Source organism: Capricornis sumatraensis, chromosome 9, assembly GCF_032405125.1.
Source record: "Capricornis sumatraensis isolate serow.1 chromosome 9, serow.2, whole genome shotgun sequence".
Lineage (NCBI taxonomy): Eukaryota > Metazoa > Chordata > Mammalia > Artiodactyla > Bovidae > Capricornis > Capricornis sumatraensis.
The window spans coordinates 106,186,163-106,203,059 of NC_091077.1; the positions used below are offsets into that span (position 1 = coordinate 106,186,163).

Here is a 16,897-nt window from a genome sequence, read left to right on the forward strand (position 1 = left end):
AAAGAGTAATGAAACTGTGAAACATGGATGCTCATTACAAGGGATTCCCTGGTACCTCAGCTGGTAAAGAATCCGCTAGCAATGCAGGAGACCCTGGTTCGATTCCTGCGAAGGGAACTGGCTCATTATAGGTGAATGTAATATTGCTCATGGTTTAATTTTTAATGGTGGAGTTTGATCACACTGACACACATTTGTGAAGTTTTATTCAACATAAAAATGTTTTAAAAATTTGTGACACTGATTAAAGAAGAAAGAAAAATCATATGTATAGGAATATTAATATATTTCCCCTGGTTTTATTATTAATGTTTTAGATGAATTGTTGCATATATATAGGCCATTTAAATAATATAGATGTGTATGATTTAGTCTTTTCTGGTTTCATTTATGTTAAAATTTTGAGTGGTGCACCCTGCTCTAATGTCCACAGTGGAACATGTAACACAAACCTCAATGAACTTTATAAACAATGATTAACAACACTATCTATTTGATGATTCAGTCCCCTGTAATATCAGAAAAACCTGTGCAATCAAACTGAACACGTAGGCATGTGCATCCTTCAATGCAGTCCCCGTTTTAATCTTTATAAACAACAGTTAAGTAAAAGGGTAAAAGCACAAAGAGTCATTAACCTTTTCTAGGAAGTAAGGATCAAGTAATTTGATACCTGTGTGTATAATCCATCAAAAAATTACCGAGTATCCATCTCTGTCTTTCAGATATTTTATTTGCTGTCTAGCTTATTTGTAGGTATCTTCATAAAATGTCAGGAAATTTTATACAATTTTACTTCACATAATTCATTACTGAAGGTTAAATTAGTTATAGAGAAGACATATTTTTCTTTTAAAAATATTTTATATAATATCATCTTAATAGAATGATAAACATTTCTAAGTTCCTCAGACTAACTGAATAAACATTTTTTTGGCTATTAAAAAAAAGATTTATTATAAAAAATGGGTAAGCTGTTCCATGGTTACAATAGAAAACTTAAAACAGTAACAATGTAATTATGATTGATATAGCTTATTATGAAGGGAAATTTTTAAACCTAATTCTGCATCATTTGACTTTAATGTAATATTTGAATAAAGTCTTAAAAAAGAAAAATAAAAGCAGAAATGAAGCTAACTACAGGCAACAACCATGTTTTACATATGACTTTTAAAACTGATTTTCATATCCTAAGGATAAAAATAAAGGCCCTGCTTGGTTATAATATCATAAATAGTTAATTTAAAAAGTCTGCTTTCTGCCATGCATAGCTCTCTGTCCGCCTCCATCACCTTCCAAAAAAGTTAGCAGATCCAACATGTTGTATGACCACAAAATGAAATATTAGTGCAGAAATATGTTCACATCATTTATTTTATTTTCACGGTCTTTTCAAATAGTTCAAAATGCCTGATTATGGAAAACAATCTAAACAGACACAATATCCTATTTGTGTTCTCACCACCTGATTCTGTATCAGATATGCTACAAGCACATGTGATCATAAGAGACACACAGAGCCCACTACAGACGGCAACTAACACAAAAGTGATTTCCCCGTACAAGCCAGATCAAATGCTATTTCACAGGCAACAAGACCTGGTATTCACATAAAATAAGATAATCAATCACTGGGTAGAAACTGTCCTAAAAATGATGAAAGGCCATGAGCATCAGGTTTCCTCCCTACGTGAGACAGAAAAGTTATTATGAACAGATAACACAAATATATTTAGCTTACTCAAGAGGCAACAGCCAGGAGAAAACACATGATTAAGAAATAAAGAGTATATATGTTTCAGAGAAATATAAGAGAAAAGCATTTTACTTTTACAAAGGATCACGTAGGATTTTTGCTCTGTTTTAAAAAGCTCAGCTGCATAAGGTTTTCCAAATACTTTTCAATTATCCTGTAATCCCAACCAGTGTGCTAAAAGTTATGTGCAACATAAAGCTATTCCTCAAAAAGGAATTCATAGAGGGAAAATAAAATGTTCCTTGGAAGATTTTTAGCAAAATTTATTATTTTTTAAATTAAATATCACATATTTCACAGATGTGATCTTTGAGAAGTCCCTGGACTGAAACTCAGTATCATACTAACAGCAAATTAATGGTTCAAATAAATAGGTAAAATAGCTAATTTTTTTGACAGTTGAAAATGGAAGTGGTTCATGTTATCCTGTTAGTGCAAACTGGTGGAAAATGGAACCCTACGTCTGGTCCCTGGCTAGCGTCTGAAGTGAAGAGTACTTGCTCAGTCATGTCCGACTCTTTGTGACCCCATGGACTGTAGCCCACCAGGCTCCTCTGTCCTTGGGATTCTCCAGGCAAGAATACTGGAGTGGATTGCCATACCCTTCTCCAGGGGATCTTCCCATCCCAGGGACTGAACCTGTGTCTCCCGCTTTGCAGGCAGATTCTTTACTGTCGGAGCCACCAGGGAAAGCCAGTGTCTGAAGCCCTGCAATTAGTCTAGGTCTAGCTCCCTAGGCAGCCTGTAGTGACAGCAAGTCACGGTGACAGCTCCTGGTTGGTGACTGTCCTTTCCTCCGGAAACTTTCAGAGTCCAGTCTAGAGCATATCTGGGCACTTCTCTGGAGCTCAGACAGTAAAGAATCCTCTTGCAATGTAGGAGACCTGGGTTAAATCTGAGTTGGGAAAATCCGCTGGAGAGGGGAATGGCTAGCCACTCCAGTATTCTTGTCTGGAGAATTCCATGGACAGATATTTACAAGACGTACCCTAACACAACACACGTTCTGTTGAACACATTTACTCTAAATAATTCTACTCTGTTTGAAAAGTCTTGGCTCTAGTTGTGACCTTTGTGCTGTGCTGTGCTTAGTCGCTCAGTCGTGTCCGACTCTGTGACCCCGTAGACTGTAGCCCACCAGGCTCCTCTGTCCATGGGATTCTCCAGGCAAGAACACTGGAGTGGGTTGCCCTCCCCTGCCCTCCTCCAGGGGATCTTCCCAACCCAGGGATCAAACCCAGGCCTCCCGCATTACAGGAGGATTCTTCACCATCTGAGCCACCAAGGAAGCCCAAGAATCCTGGAGTGGGTAGCCTATCCCTTCCGCAGGGGATCTTCCCGATCCAGGAATCAAACTGGGGTCTCCTGCACTGCAGCCGGATTCTTTACCAACTGAGTCACCAGGGAAGCCCAGTCATGCCCTTTAGTCAGGACTTAACATCAGAGCATTTCCCAGTTCACTGCATAGACTGTATGCAGGCAACAAAAAAAAGTGACAAAGCGTTAGTAATTACCTCAACACTCTGACTACAGGCATTCATGTAAATTTAAGAGGCATTTAAAATGATACCAAAAAGAGAGAGAAATGTTTGCAGAGAGTGCAGGAACACAAAAGAACCAAAGACCACATTTAAAACCTTTGCTTCACAATCCTCTTGGCTATTCACAGATAATGAAAAGGAGAATATTCATTAATTTCAGTGATAAATCATAGTTTGTTCCCAGGGGTAAGCCATGAATCCCTAAACTCAGAATTCAGAACTCAAAATCTGCCCATTCACCCACCCCGTCCCTGCCCTCCCTAAGGATGAACCTCAGAATACCACATGACCACCATTCTCTATGGCTCAATGCATTCAAAGACTTCCTACTGCATACATGACAACCCAAGGAATTATAAAACTTGGGGAAAGAACAAAGACCCTTTAAGAAAGGAATAATCTCTAACATTATCAAGAAAAATTCCTAATTTAGGAATATGCCAAGTGGAAGATGCAGAAGAACATCAAATACCGTTAAAGGAGCCCGTGAACATCAAACACGAGCCGGCTCCACCCTCTCCCTGAGTTCTGAGAAGTGAGAGAAGGCATGTCTTAGCAAGAGCGAATGAAGAGCGGGAAGACGGACATTGTGTTCTCAGCTCCATGAAACCACAGACACCCCTATCTTCTTCCGAGTCCCACGTTACCGTTCTTCGTGAAAATGAGGGCCTCTGTGAAAAGCTTCTCCAAATCAAATGTCCTAGGTGCATCTAAATATATTTTAGTTCATTCTGAATTGCCTCCTCTCAGATTATTTTCTTGCTTTCATGTTTTGGCAGGGTTCTGAATAAAAAAATTGCACCCATTGTAAATTCTTGAGTAACAGCTGTTGAGTACATATATATATAAACTTTGTTAGAATACCGAAAAGGGCCAGAAAACCTGCTCCAAACTACCCAAAGCACGCGGAATAATTTTTTATAATAATGTGCTTTTATGCTCACTTGCTTTTGATAATGTTCTAAAATACACCTGAAACATTTGATGAAATATGGAAAACAACAAAAAGGTTATTTTTGTGAGCAATATAGGTTTTTTCTTCCAAGAAGAGAAGGCATTACTTAGTTTCGGGAAAACGCTGTCTCCTTAGCAATAGATTCTTAATCACCTGATTTATGTGAAGGGGAAAGGTTAATGAATTAAGCTGTGTAAGCTTCAAAACTATCAAAGGAATTCAAAAGAGCCTCGAATTATGGAAAACAATGGCCCATTCTACATACATACCGAATTTTTATGTTTTTTGTCTCCCACTCAGAAGCTGGAACGTGGCATTAGTGACAATTGAAAAGAACTAATGAGGAAATATGACTACACTGCTTGCAAGAGGAGTGTCCTAGGAGACCTTGTTACTGTTTGTGATGTGCTTCACATGCAAAAGAAGCTAATTGGAGCTGCCAGACCCTGGTTTGCAAATCTCACTTTAAAGGACAGGCTCAATCACCTCAGAGGTGTGAAAAGAAATGTCCCCATTAGAGATGCATTAGCATGTGGCTTGGTGAATTTCTAAGTAAACTTTAGGATGTTCTTTCCTAAGTCACTTTTATATTCGAATAATAGACATATCTGCAAGCAGAAGAAAAAATGTAACAAGACAAAAACCACCCTACAGATTTAAACAAAAAGTATGAATAGTGCTGTAAAGCAATTGGCAAATAAGTGCAACAGGGAGCTAGGTAAGCTTAAGGTTGAATAAACATGTAGATCAAACCCTGAAACTCCTGAAATGCAAACACATCATAAAAGTGATCCATTTGGGGGGCTCAGAAATGGGAGCTCCAGCTTCATCATTCCCTGAAACCAGACAAGCCAACAAGCCGCCCTGGATTATAGTCACTGTGAGTGGGTGAAAGCAGATGAGGCTGCAACACACACACAAACAAAAGAAAGAGGAATGAAAAGGAGGTACAGAGTCTAAAAGGAGAAACAGGGAGCGACTTTGGTCCAGTTCTGTGCTATGAAAGCTCATCCTGACTAACTCATATACGGGTCATTAAAATGATAGCAGAGGTCACCAAAACACAATTTGGCATCTTACAAAAAGAATAATGATATTTGATTGATTTTTCTAAAGCCTCAAATCAAGTTTTGCTGAGGAATAATCCAATCTCGGTGCAGTGAGTGAATGGGCATGATTTACAGGTATATCCTGCTTTCAGAATGTGTACGATATAAAATATCTCTATGTTAAAAAAGACAAATTTACAGTTAAACATTTACAAGATGAATCAATTCAAGAATTAACGAATAGTACCTTTCTACTTAAATGTGAATATAATTTCATTTATAAACATTCCATTATCAGGCACATTTTCCAGTAATGCAACACCTTAACTTTACAAAGCATGAAATGGTTATTTTATCTTTAAAGAAATGCACATAAGGACAAATGGAAGAAAGACTATTTTGGGAAAGTGACACATGGTATCAAAGTGGTGTGCTGAGTGCCCTTTGTATTTTACGGTACACTTTCTTGTAAATGTTCTTCTGTTTTATCCTTTTAACAGCACAGTATCAGATATATACTTAAGTCAATTTTTCATACAAACATCTAAAGATAATCTCACAGAAGAGATGTTTATTGCGAGGGTTTTTTTTTTTTTTAAAGCTGACTTGCAATTAAAACACTAAAGCGTTTGCTCAAAACACGTTCTTAATATACCTCAGGGGCAAAGACTAGGAGCCACATGCAAAATGTCACCAGCTCCACCAGTTATGACAATTATCTTGGGATATTCATTAAGTTCTCACTTACCAAATGTTATTCTCTGGAAAGCCAATATCTGATTAGTGAATCCAAGATTAATTTAGAAATTTGCTATATAAAACAGTGGAAAACTAACGCCTATTTTGTCACACAGAGACAGTGAAAGGTTACAAAATGAGAAGAGTAGTGTGCTTGTTTTTAATTACCACAGAAAGTAGCCTGTAAACTGAAATGTTACTGCAGCGTTAAGTTCTGTGGGTCTGCAACTCTGTGGAAAGGGGTGCTGTTGCACCTGCGAAGGAGGCAGAGCTGCTGCCGTCATCTGCAGACCCTTTCTGGGCCAGCCTTCTCCAGCCACCTCCAGCATCGAAAGGCTTCCTAACTGGAGAGGAAGAACCCAGGAGACAGCACTGAAAAAGGAGCAATAAGGCAACAAAAGAATACGATCAGTAACTTCAGATGTGCAGATGACACCGCCCTTATGGCAGAGAGTGAAGAGGAACTAAAGAGCCTCTTGATGAAAGTGAAAGAGGAGAGTGAAAAAGCTGGCCTAAAGCTCAATATTCAGAAAACGAAGATCATGGCATCTGGTCCCATCACTTCATGGAAAATAGATGGGGAAACAGTGGAAACAGTGTCAGACTTTATTTTTTGGGCTCCAAAATCACTGCAGATGGTGACTGCAGCCATGAAATTAAAAGACTCTTATTATTCCTTGGAAGAAAAGTTATGACCAACCTAGATAACATATTGAAAAGTAGAGACATTTACTTTGCCGACTAAGGTCCGTCTAGTCAAGGCTATGGTTTTTCCTGTGGTCATGTATGGATGTGAGAGCTGGACTGTGAAGAAGGCTGAGCGCTGAAGAATTGATGCCTTTGAACTGTGGTGCTGGAGAAGACTCTTGAGAGTCCCTTGGACTGCAAGGAGATCCAACCAGTCCCTTCTGAAGGAGATCAGCCCTGGGATTTCTTTGGAAGGAATGATGCTGAAGCTGAACTCCAGTACTTTGGCCACCTCATGCGAAGAGCTGACTCACTGGAAAAGACTCTGATGCTGGGAGGGATTGGGGGCAGGAGGAGAAGGGGACGACTGAGGATGAGATGGGTGGATGGCATCACAGACTCGATGGACGTGAGTCTGAGTGAACTCTGGGAGCTGGTGATGGACAGGGAGGCCTGGCGTGCTGCGATTCATGGGGTCGCAAAGAGTCGGACACGACTGAGCGACTGAACTGAACTGAACATACTGAGGAGTGGCCATCACAAACCAGCTCTTACGGGACTATTTTGCTTCCTCATTTCTACAGCAAAACACGTTTAATGTAATAGGAATGTTTCCAGAGAACTTTAAAAATGTTTTTCACGTAGAATAATGCCTGTAATTTTTTTTAAAAGCACATTGTCCTTAGGCTGCTGAGAAACAAAATGGTTAAACGTTTTCCCAAAGCAGGAGGGTGGTGGAGAGGAAAGCAAGCTAACACATTTAGATAAACTTGGCTCTGGCTTTAATGCTTCAGATCCACTCATCGAAACGTCTTGTTTTTCATTTTAGTCATTGTTCCATCCTTTAACTGCAGCTACACTAGACCTTTATATAATAACTCGAGCTAACTTTTTCTAAGCATGCCTCCAAATATTCAAGAAGCAGAAAAATATTTCTAAGTGCTTACATATTTATTTCAACAAGGTTTTATTAAGTGCAAACAATGTGTTAGAAATGTTAAAACATCTAATCAGAAAGCCACATGATTATAAAATGATGGACATAATACTTATAACCTTGATAAATCAACTACTATTTATTTTTGCTGCTAGGGCTGATTTTAATGTTCATTCCCAGCAGCATAAAAACCTTATCACTTTCTCTGTATCTACTGAAAATCAACTGGAAAGAGTCATATTTCAGGACTGAAGGAAATGTTAGAAGCGAAGGGGAAATTTTAAAGGTAAGGTTTCCTAATTCAGCAGTTTAGTCATTCCTCAATTGGGTGGGGGGGAATGTATTTCCTTTAAAATGAGAAAAGTTAAGAGATCTCTATCCTTAAAGGTTTTTGACTTTCCATCAATTTACAGCCAATATCTCTGGGGGAGTCTAGGCATTGCACAATGTTAATACAGTTAAAACTGGTGCTATGTTTATGGTATTCTGGCATATTTTAAGATAGAGGATGGAAGAGAAGATTTTATTCTCCTATATGTAACAAAAATTTACTGTGTGGAAGGAAAAGCCAAGGCCTTAAAAAGAAAACGGGAATGTAAAAACTATAGTTTTTATAGGTAAAACTATGGTTAGTCCAGTTCGGTGGACTGTGGTTCATCAGAGGCCATTCCTTTTCTGAAAAGAAGCCAGGCAAAATTCTGGCAAGTTCCAACTCCTACCCGCCCCCTGCAACAATAAATAAGAACATCAGTGGTAAAGGTAGAAATATTCCCGAGAGGCGTGTTGGGCTTCCAAACAGCTAGTATGAAGTTTAGGTGGAGTCCTGCCTGTCTCCACCCCCAGTACCCTTACTGCTTTCACTGCTGATAGCAAAGTCTCAATTCCCCAAACATTGAGCACCTTTAATTTAAAATGAAGAAGACAAAATTATTTGTGTGGACTATAAGAGTACCCTGAAGATGCGATTTCAGGCATCATTCAGGAAAGAGTTAAATACTTCCTTACCAGAAGACGCCACAAGGCTTTGTAGTGACTAATTGCCTCTTTAACCTCTGCACTCCGGGAGCTGGCCTGCGCTTCAATACCAGTTTTGTGACAGAGCCAAAGACTGATGTTCAGCACAGACCTCCCATGACCTGTGTAGCCCTGGAGTCAGCTCAGACAGGATGCTGACGAAAGGTCTCCTCTCACTTGGGAAGGCACAGGATCTCTTTCTGGATAAGCCAAATTCCCAGAAGACTGAGACAAAGCAGGTGAAGACACTGTCTGGAAGTTAAAAGAATGGATTTACTGCTCCTGACAATATTTCCCAACCTTCCAATGTACCACTCAAAATTTTGTTTGAGAAAATGGCTTTAGTAATATGAAACAAAAGACGTATTTACTTTAAAATGCAATGAAGAGGGTACCTAACTGGATATCTTTGAAAGCTTATATCATTAGATAGCTGTAGGAAGACTCAAAGAAGGCAGGTTAATCTTCTCCCTTACAAATGTTTCCCACATGCTTTAAGCATTCATACTCGGGAAGTCTGTACTTTATCCTTAATTTTTAAGCTCAGCAAATTTTGGGCTTGATCAAAAGCCAATAAAATAATTTCATAGTTAATTTAAGTACAATTGGAGAAAACTAATTAATCCTGCAATTTGGGAGAAGAAAGTGGTGAAGGCTTCTTATTAGTTTCTGACAAAGAAGGTATGAGGAAGGAGTTCTAGGCTAGGGAGTGAGAAAAGTGCAGCCAGTGGGAATAAAGTTACCATATATTCATTCAGAAAGACCAAGGGAAAGATCTCATGGTCTTGATGAAGACAAGGGTACCACATCAATTTGACTTCATTGATGTTTAGCTGCACTGAACTCTGAACCCTTTGAGGCTTAAATCCCATCAGTGCTGAATTCATAAAACCTACTTCCAAAGCTCTGGGACTGCCATTGCTTTATGCCTATTTTCTTCCATATCATCACATATTAATGCAATGTCAGGGGTGGAATAACCTTTGTTGTGACATTCACAAGGAAGAGAGGCACCGGGCCACGTTTAAACGTGTTGGTACATCATGTTTACACAGAGAGAGAACTTTCTCACTTAGAAGAGAAGAAATAACACTTACACTTCTTTAAAAATAAAAAAGAAACAATTCACGTGTTTCTAGAAATGACACTAAGAGGTATTAACCAAGAACCCTCTAATGAAAAGTTTACATGTTTAATCCCAAGAAGAATGACAACTGATTTCTGTTCATGTTTATTTATCTAAAGGATAAGAGAAACAATGTCCTACCCATTTCCTTCTCAAATAATATTCAACTAAATATAACAGAATGAGATTTTAAAATTCCAGAGGACGCCTACTAAACCTTACTTAGTTTTACTTGCCCACTTCAATGATTCTTGAATAAATCACAGTCCGTTTGCCTGTAAAATATACTTCTAGACGATTCTTTCTTAATGCTTTAATTTATCCATCAATGACAACTGATTATCAACAATTTAATTTATATTCAAAGTAGTATGTAGTATAGACGCACACGTATATAAATACACTTATAAATACAATTCTTAATATATCACTTCTTCCATTCCCAATTAACAAATATCTCATTGCTATAAATGCACTTGCTGAAGGAATTTTAGCAGCCTAGCCCCTGAAGTGCTGTAACCACTAAAATTCAGATCGCTTTGCTTGGACTAGTCCTCAGTCTCTTCCATACGGGGGGAAAACACATCTCTCTGTTCTTGGAGAAAGTGTGGGAAGCTAGTGAAACCAGTGCTGAGACTGATGGGAACCGTAACGGGAAGCACCACCCGCTTTCTCCTCGCAGAAAGTTGCAAAAGCAAGACAGTACGGAAGCATGGAGAAGGAAGACAGCACATTTCACTATTTGTTTCCAGACAGCGGGCACCTTGCAGGCAGCATCGTGTCTGACAGCCAGCAGGAACCAGCCCTCAGCTCTGTGCTACTCTAAACGGTGAACCAAAGTGAACGGCGCATCCATCTCTGGCGAGCTTCTAAATGCTCCCCTGTTTACTATAGTTACTGTTCTGTCTGCGTAATCAACAAACCATGCAGCAAAATGGAGTAACAGCATTAATATTTCCGCTCTACACAGAAAAAAGCTTTTCTTAAGTACCCAAGGAAATACAGAAATCTATTCTGGTATTCATAGGAAGACTGAGAGGTGACAAAAAAAAAATAGCTGATTGTTTTCAAAGGTCCTTAGGGGAATAAAGAGGCAAGAGTGAGGCTAGACATTTGAAAGGGATGCCAGGTAAATGTGCTTGGGGTCAGCTGATCCTCTGTGTGTCCCTGCGGTTACTGAGGGTATCGTGGCTGCTGTCCTGGGAATGAGAGAAGTTAAGAGAATGAATTCCTTTTTGTGATCCATTATTCAAAGGTAAGCGTGCGCTCATCAGACACACAACACTCTTAGGCCATCTGGCAAAATTTGGGGCTTTGGGAAAACTAATGGTGGTTCAGTGCCACATCATACTTTGAAAAAGAAGGAAAAATAAAGGGTAACAGGATGAGCAAAGCAGTGAATACGATATATGCTCGGGGCAAGCTAGGTGAAGTATGGGCTTGATTTAAGGTTGTTCAGAACATATTATAAAGAGAAAAAAAAGAAAAATAATATAGACAACATATAACCATATCTATATAATGTAACCAGTTGTTATATGTCACATATGCAATAATATATTCGTATATTTAATAATTACTAAGGAGCCTAAGTTCATTTTATCTCTTTACTTATAACCAGCCTTATTTCTCTTGAAATGCACACAAAACTACAAAGAAATATTTGAGAGGAGGAAAGAAGGTGGAGAATATGGATAGCAAAATAATAAAGTCAGGGATATACTAGCTTCTGGAATCAGAATAAGATTTTGGAATAAGCTTTCAAGGGGCAAAACGAAAGAAGAAGGTATGGTTATTTATACGATCTATAATATCAGTGAGTTTTAAAAAATCTGATGTTCAAAAGAAGCTACAAAAAGACTAGACAGACATGATATATTTCTAGGGAAAGGGTGAAGTTTCAAGAAAGTGTTGAAATATTCTGTATTATTTAGAAAATTTCCTCCCATTTCTTAATACCACTGTGGACTTAATTCACATGAAAATAGCCTCTACATGTACACGTATGGCGGAGTCCCTTTGCTGTCTACCTGAAACTATTACAACATTGTTAACTGGCTATTCTCCAAAACAAGATAACTGGCTATTCTCCAAAACAAGATAAAAATTTTAAAAATAAATACTGGAATGATTAAAAAAAAGACTTAAGTTTAGAAGTTTATTACACATGATAAAAATTTAAAAATACTGGAATGGTTAAAAAAAAGAGTTAAAAGTTTTAAAGTGTATTACACATGATTGATAATGCAATAATAAAACAGATGATACATAGTTGTATTAAAATATTATAAAAACTTAATGTTTATTATACAAAATCAGTTATGGACAGTGGAAATATGTTTCAGATGCTCAGAATGTCACAGTTTTTGTGTATGTGTGTGTAAGAGACAGTCTTGGGGTTGGGAACGTAATTCAACTTCTCTAAGTCTTTTCAGTATAATTCTGGAAATTACAATACCTACTTCCATGGATTTTGTAAAAGTTACATTTCATAATATTTGCAAAAGTGCTTTTTGTTACTCAATAAACACTTATTAATCCTTATTCTGCCCCTAACTATATGGATACAAAGATGGAGAACACAAGTCTTTTCCCAAAGAGAATTCACAGTCTTGTCAGTTTAAAAATCTTCCACACAAATAAGACAGGGTTATTTAGGACTGAACAGAATTTTCTAAAGTACATTTCTCAGAAAACTAACACTTTAGGGCTTCACTAGTTGACATATACAAGGAAGAAATGTATGCTCCAATAAGTTTATATTAAACCAAATCATTTTTTTTCCTTAGTTAAAAAACAAAAAAGAATGTAAAGCATATAGGACAGCACCTAGCAAAGAGTAAGCGATTGACTGTCAGTTATTATTCCTGAGGCCCTAGCACAGAACTTGGCACATTAAAAAGAATGCCTGTGGTAGGCTGAGTAATGGCCCCTGAAGATATCAGGTCCTAATCCATGCAGCCTGTAACTGTTACTTTGTATATACAGCATCAGTTCAGTTCAGTTCAGTCGCTCAGTCGTGTCTGACTGTTTGCGACCCCATGAATCGCAGCACGCCAGGCCTCCCTGTCCATCATCAACTCCTGGAGTTTACCCAAACTCATGTCCATCGACTTGGTGATGACTTCCAGCCACCTCATCCTGTGTTGTCCCCTTCTCCTCCTGCCCCCAATCCCTCCCAGCATCAGGGTCTTTTCCAATGAGTTAACTCTTCACATGATGTGGCCAAAGCATTGGAGTTTCAGACTCAGCCATCAGTCCTTCCAATGAACACCAAGGACTGATCTCCTTTAGGGTGGACTGGTTGGATCTCCTTGCAGTCCAAGGGACTCTGAGAGTCTTCTCCAACACCACAGTTCAAAAGCATCAATTCTTCAGCACTCAGCTTTCTTCACAGTTCAGCTCTCACATCCATACATGACCACTGGGTAAACTATAGCCTTGACTAGACGGACCTTAGTCGGCAAAGTAAATGTCTCTACTTTTGAATATGTTATCTAGGTTGGTCATAACTTTTCTTCCAAGGAATAATAAGAGTCTTTTTATTTCATGGCTGCAGTCACCATCTGCAGTGATTTTGGAGCCCCAAAAAATAAAGTCTGACACTGTTTCCACTGTTTCCCCATCTATTTCCCATAAAGTGATGGGACCAGATGCCATGATCTTTGTTTTCTGAATGTTGTGGTTTAAGCCAACTTTTTCACTCTCCTCTTTCACTTTCATCAAGAGGCTTTTTAGTTCCTCTTCACTTTCTGCCATAAGGGTGGTGTTATCTGCATGTCTGAGGTTATTGATATTTCTCCCAACAATCTTGATTCCAGCTTGGGCTTCTTCCAGCCCAGCGTTTCTCATGATGTACTCTGCATATAAGTTAAATAAGCAGGGTGACAAAATACAGCCTTGATGGACTCCTTTTCCTATTTGGAACCAGTCTGTTGTTTCATGTCCAGTTCTAACTGTTGCTTCCTGACCTCCATATAGGTTTCTCAAAAGGCAGGTCAGGTGGTATGGTATTCCCATCTCTTTCAGAATTTTCTACAGTTTATTGTGATCCACACAGTCAAAGGCTTTGGCAACAGTATACTTGCTTTAATAGGGAAAAAAAAAAAAACCGGGGTCTTTGCAGATGTGATTAAAGATTTGGATAGGGAGGCTATCCTAGATTATCTGAGTGGGCCCTGGACACTGACGTCTTGATTTTGGCTCAGTGAAGCTGATTTTGGACATGTGACCTCCACAACTGTGAGAGAATATTAGTTGCTTTTAAGCTGCCACATTTGTGGTCATTTGTTTCAGTAGCCACAGGAAATGAATACAGTGCCTAATAAATAGCATGAAACTAATCACACATAGGACACCAAGAAATATGATTTATAAAGGTAACAAACTAACTGCAATTAAGATGACATATTATAATTGGATAAGACAAAATTTTAAGTTGTGAAAGGGATAAAAAAGAAAACCTTAAAGAATTTTACCAAATATTCATCCCAAATTAGAATAAATTCCAAAAAGGTATGTCTTCTAAACTTTTTTAGAATAAACACTCATCTTTGTACAAAATTTTATTATGGAAAATTTCAAGCGTGCCAAAAAGTTGGAAGGAATTGTTCACTGAAAAGCCATTAATCACCTCCTAGATTCCATAATTAACATTCTTCTACATCATCTCAGATGTATCCCATCTATTTCTCTAGCCACCTAGGTATCTATCTATCCATTCTTACATTTTAACACATTTTATAATAAGTGCAGACATCAGTACATTTCTCGCATAAACATTAATACTTTAGCATACACATCATTAACTAGAGTTCAATGTTTATAATAGTTCTCTCTTTAACAAAATAAAAAGATATACCCACTGTGAAATGCACAAATCGCCAATGATATCAGCCTGTATGTGTCTATCTTGCTGCTGCTGCTGCTGCTAAGTTGCTTCAGTCGTGTCCGACTCTGTGCAACCCCATAGACGGCAGCCCACCAGGCTCCTCCGTCCCTGGGATTCTCCAGGCAAGAACACTGGAGTGGGTTGCCATTGCCTTCTCCAATGCAAGCATGCATGCTAAGCCGCTTCAGTCATGTCCAACTCTATGCGACCCCATAGACGGCAGCCCACCAGGCTCCTCTGTCCACAGGATCCTCTAGGCGAGAATAAGGGAGAGGGTTGCCATTTCCTTCTCCTAAGTATCTATTTTGAACCCCTATCAAATCTAGACTATTTTGCCTCCCTTCTGGTCATTCCTCATACCCACCCACACTTGCAACTGCCATTGTAGTTGTTTTGTGACTAGGTTTTATTTTACTATAGCCTAGTTTCGTCTGTTCAGGAATGTCATAAAAATAGAATCATACAATATGTACTCTTTTGAATAACTTATTTTTACTCAGAGTTTGAGATTCATCTTTTTTGTTTCATATTTCATTAGTTTATCCTGATTGTATCTTTCAATTGCCAACTCATCCATTAAATGAATATAGTACAGTTTCTTTATCCATTCTTATCTTGAAGCATATGTGAATTGTTTGCAGTTTTGGGGGAAACCACTAATAACAGCGCTAGGAACATTCTTATACAGCCTTCTTATGGACATATGCTTTCATTTCTCATGGGTAAAAATTAAGGAGTAGAATTGCTAAGTCACAGAGTATTAGTAGTATGTATGTAGTAGATGAATGAATTTCTTTCCAAAGTTGCTATACCATTATAAATGCCCAACAACATTTATAAGAATTATAGTTTCCTCACACCCTCACCAATGTTGATATTATCAGACTTTTAGCCATTCAAGTGAGTATATAATTAAGACCAGTTCTACATTAAAAAATTCAAAGATCCCATCATGATAATAACTCTATTTTTATATTTTAAGAAAATATGCAATAATAAAAGATTCCTGGAAACTGATCAATATTTTAAAATTTGTTTATTTCCAGAAATTTGTAATACACATATATAATAGTATACATATATGACATAACTTATTAATGAAACCAGACAATGCTTGCTGCAGACTCTTTGTAATAGCTTTCTGGCCCAGAGTCAGTGTTCCATGGGCTAGTTCTCTGGAATATCTTCAACAGATAACTATCTCTTCTATCATCTTTTTTCCAAGCAACCTAACTATCCAACAATAACAAGATAACTTCAGGAAAGGGATCTCAGATATTCTTAGCCCTCAACATCATGCTGTCTTCCACATTATATCTTATCAACTGGACTAAAAGTTAAAAACCAATATAAAATCAGCCCCAAACTATGATCTCCTCAATAAGCATCAACTTTTTCATTTAAGGTTCCTATTCTACCTGAATGTTTAGTGGAAAACATTATATAAGGTTGTGCCTTAAAAGGTAGATTGCTTATCCAATCACTAAGGGCATTTTTAAAATGTGTCACCAGAAACTGGATTAGGATTCTAGTATTATTCAGCAAATAGTAAACACCATGGACCTCTCAGCAAAATTTCCCTCAATCCGGGGAAATAGTGAAATTTCTTTTCTTTTCCTGTTACTAATTATCTAAACGAACTGCCCAACCTGAAGTAACATGGAGTCTTCTGATTTACGCAGCTACAGACATTGCACATAAAAGGCTTCACCAGAACATGCTGGGAACCATGGAAGTTGCAATAAACACAAAAACGCTTAATACTGCTGAGGATGCGAGGGTGATGTTTTCTTTAATTATACGCAAACATAATACGAAACAGACCAAAAAATTTAACTGACAGTTTTTCTTCACTCCATTGTAAATTTTACTTTTTCTCACATAAAATGGTTCACCTGCGATCTAGATGACTTGTGCTAGGCAAAGAACTCTTTGTAAACATGGCTTCCAAATAGGATCAAGGAAAGAGTTGTAAATCTTTTAAAGCATTCAGTTTAAGTTCAAGACATAACAAAAGTTTGTGAACAGCCATAGTAAGATTGCCAAGCACAGTTGAGATTTCTATATTTGAGGACATCTATTAGATATGAAAGATCTTTTTGATATATAATATAAAAATAATGAGGATATTAATAACATTAGGCATTTACTATTAATATAAACCTCACATGACCAAAGCCTGATATACAATGGGAGAAAA

The 16,897-nt window shown here is 37.9% G+C and overlaps 1 protein-coding gene across 1 annotated transcript in view; it reads right to left on the reverse strand.

Moving 5' to 3' along the window:
• Positions 1-16,897, reverse strand: part of FBXL17 (F-box and leucine rich repeat protein 17) — a 512,147-nt gene that overhangs the window by 174,654 nt on the left and 320,596 nt on the right. The gene's annotated exons all lie outside the window — the stretch shown is intronic.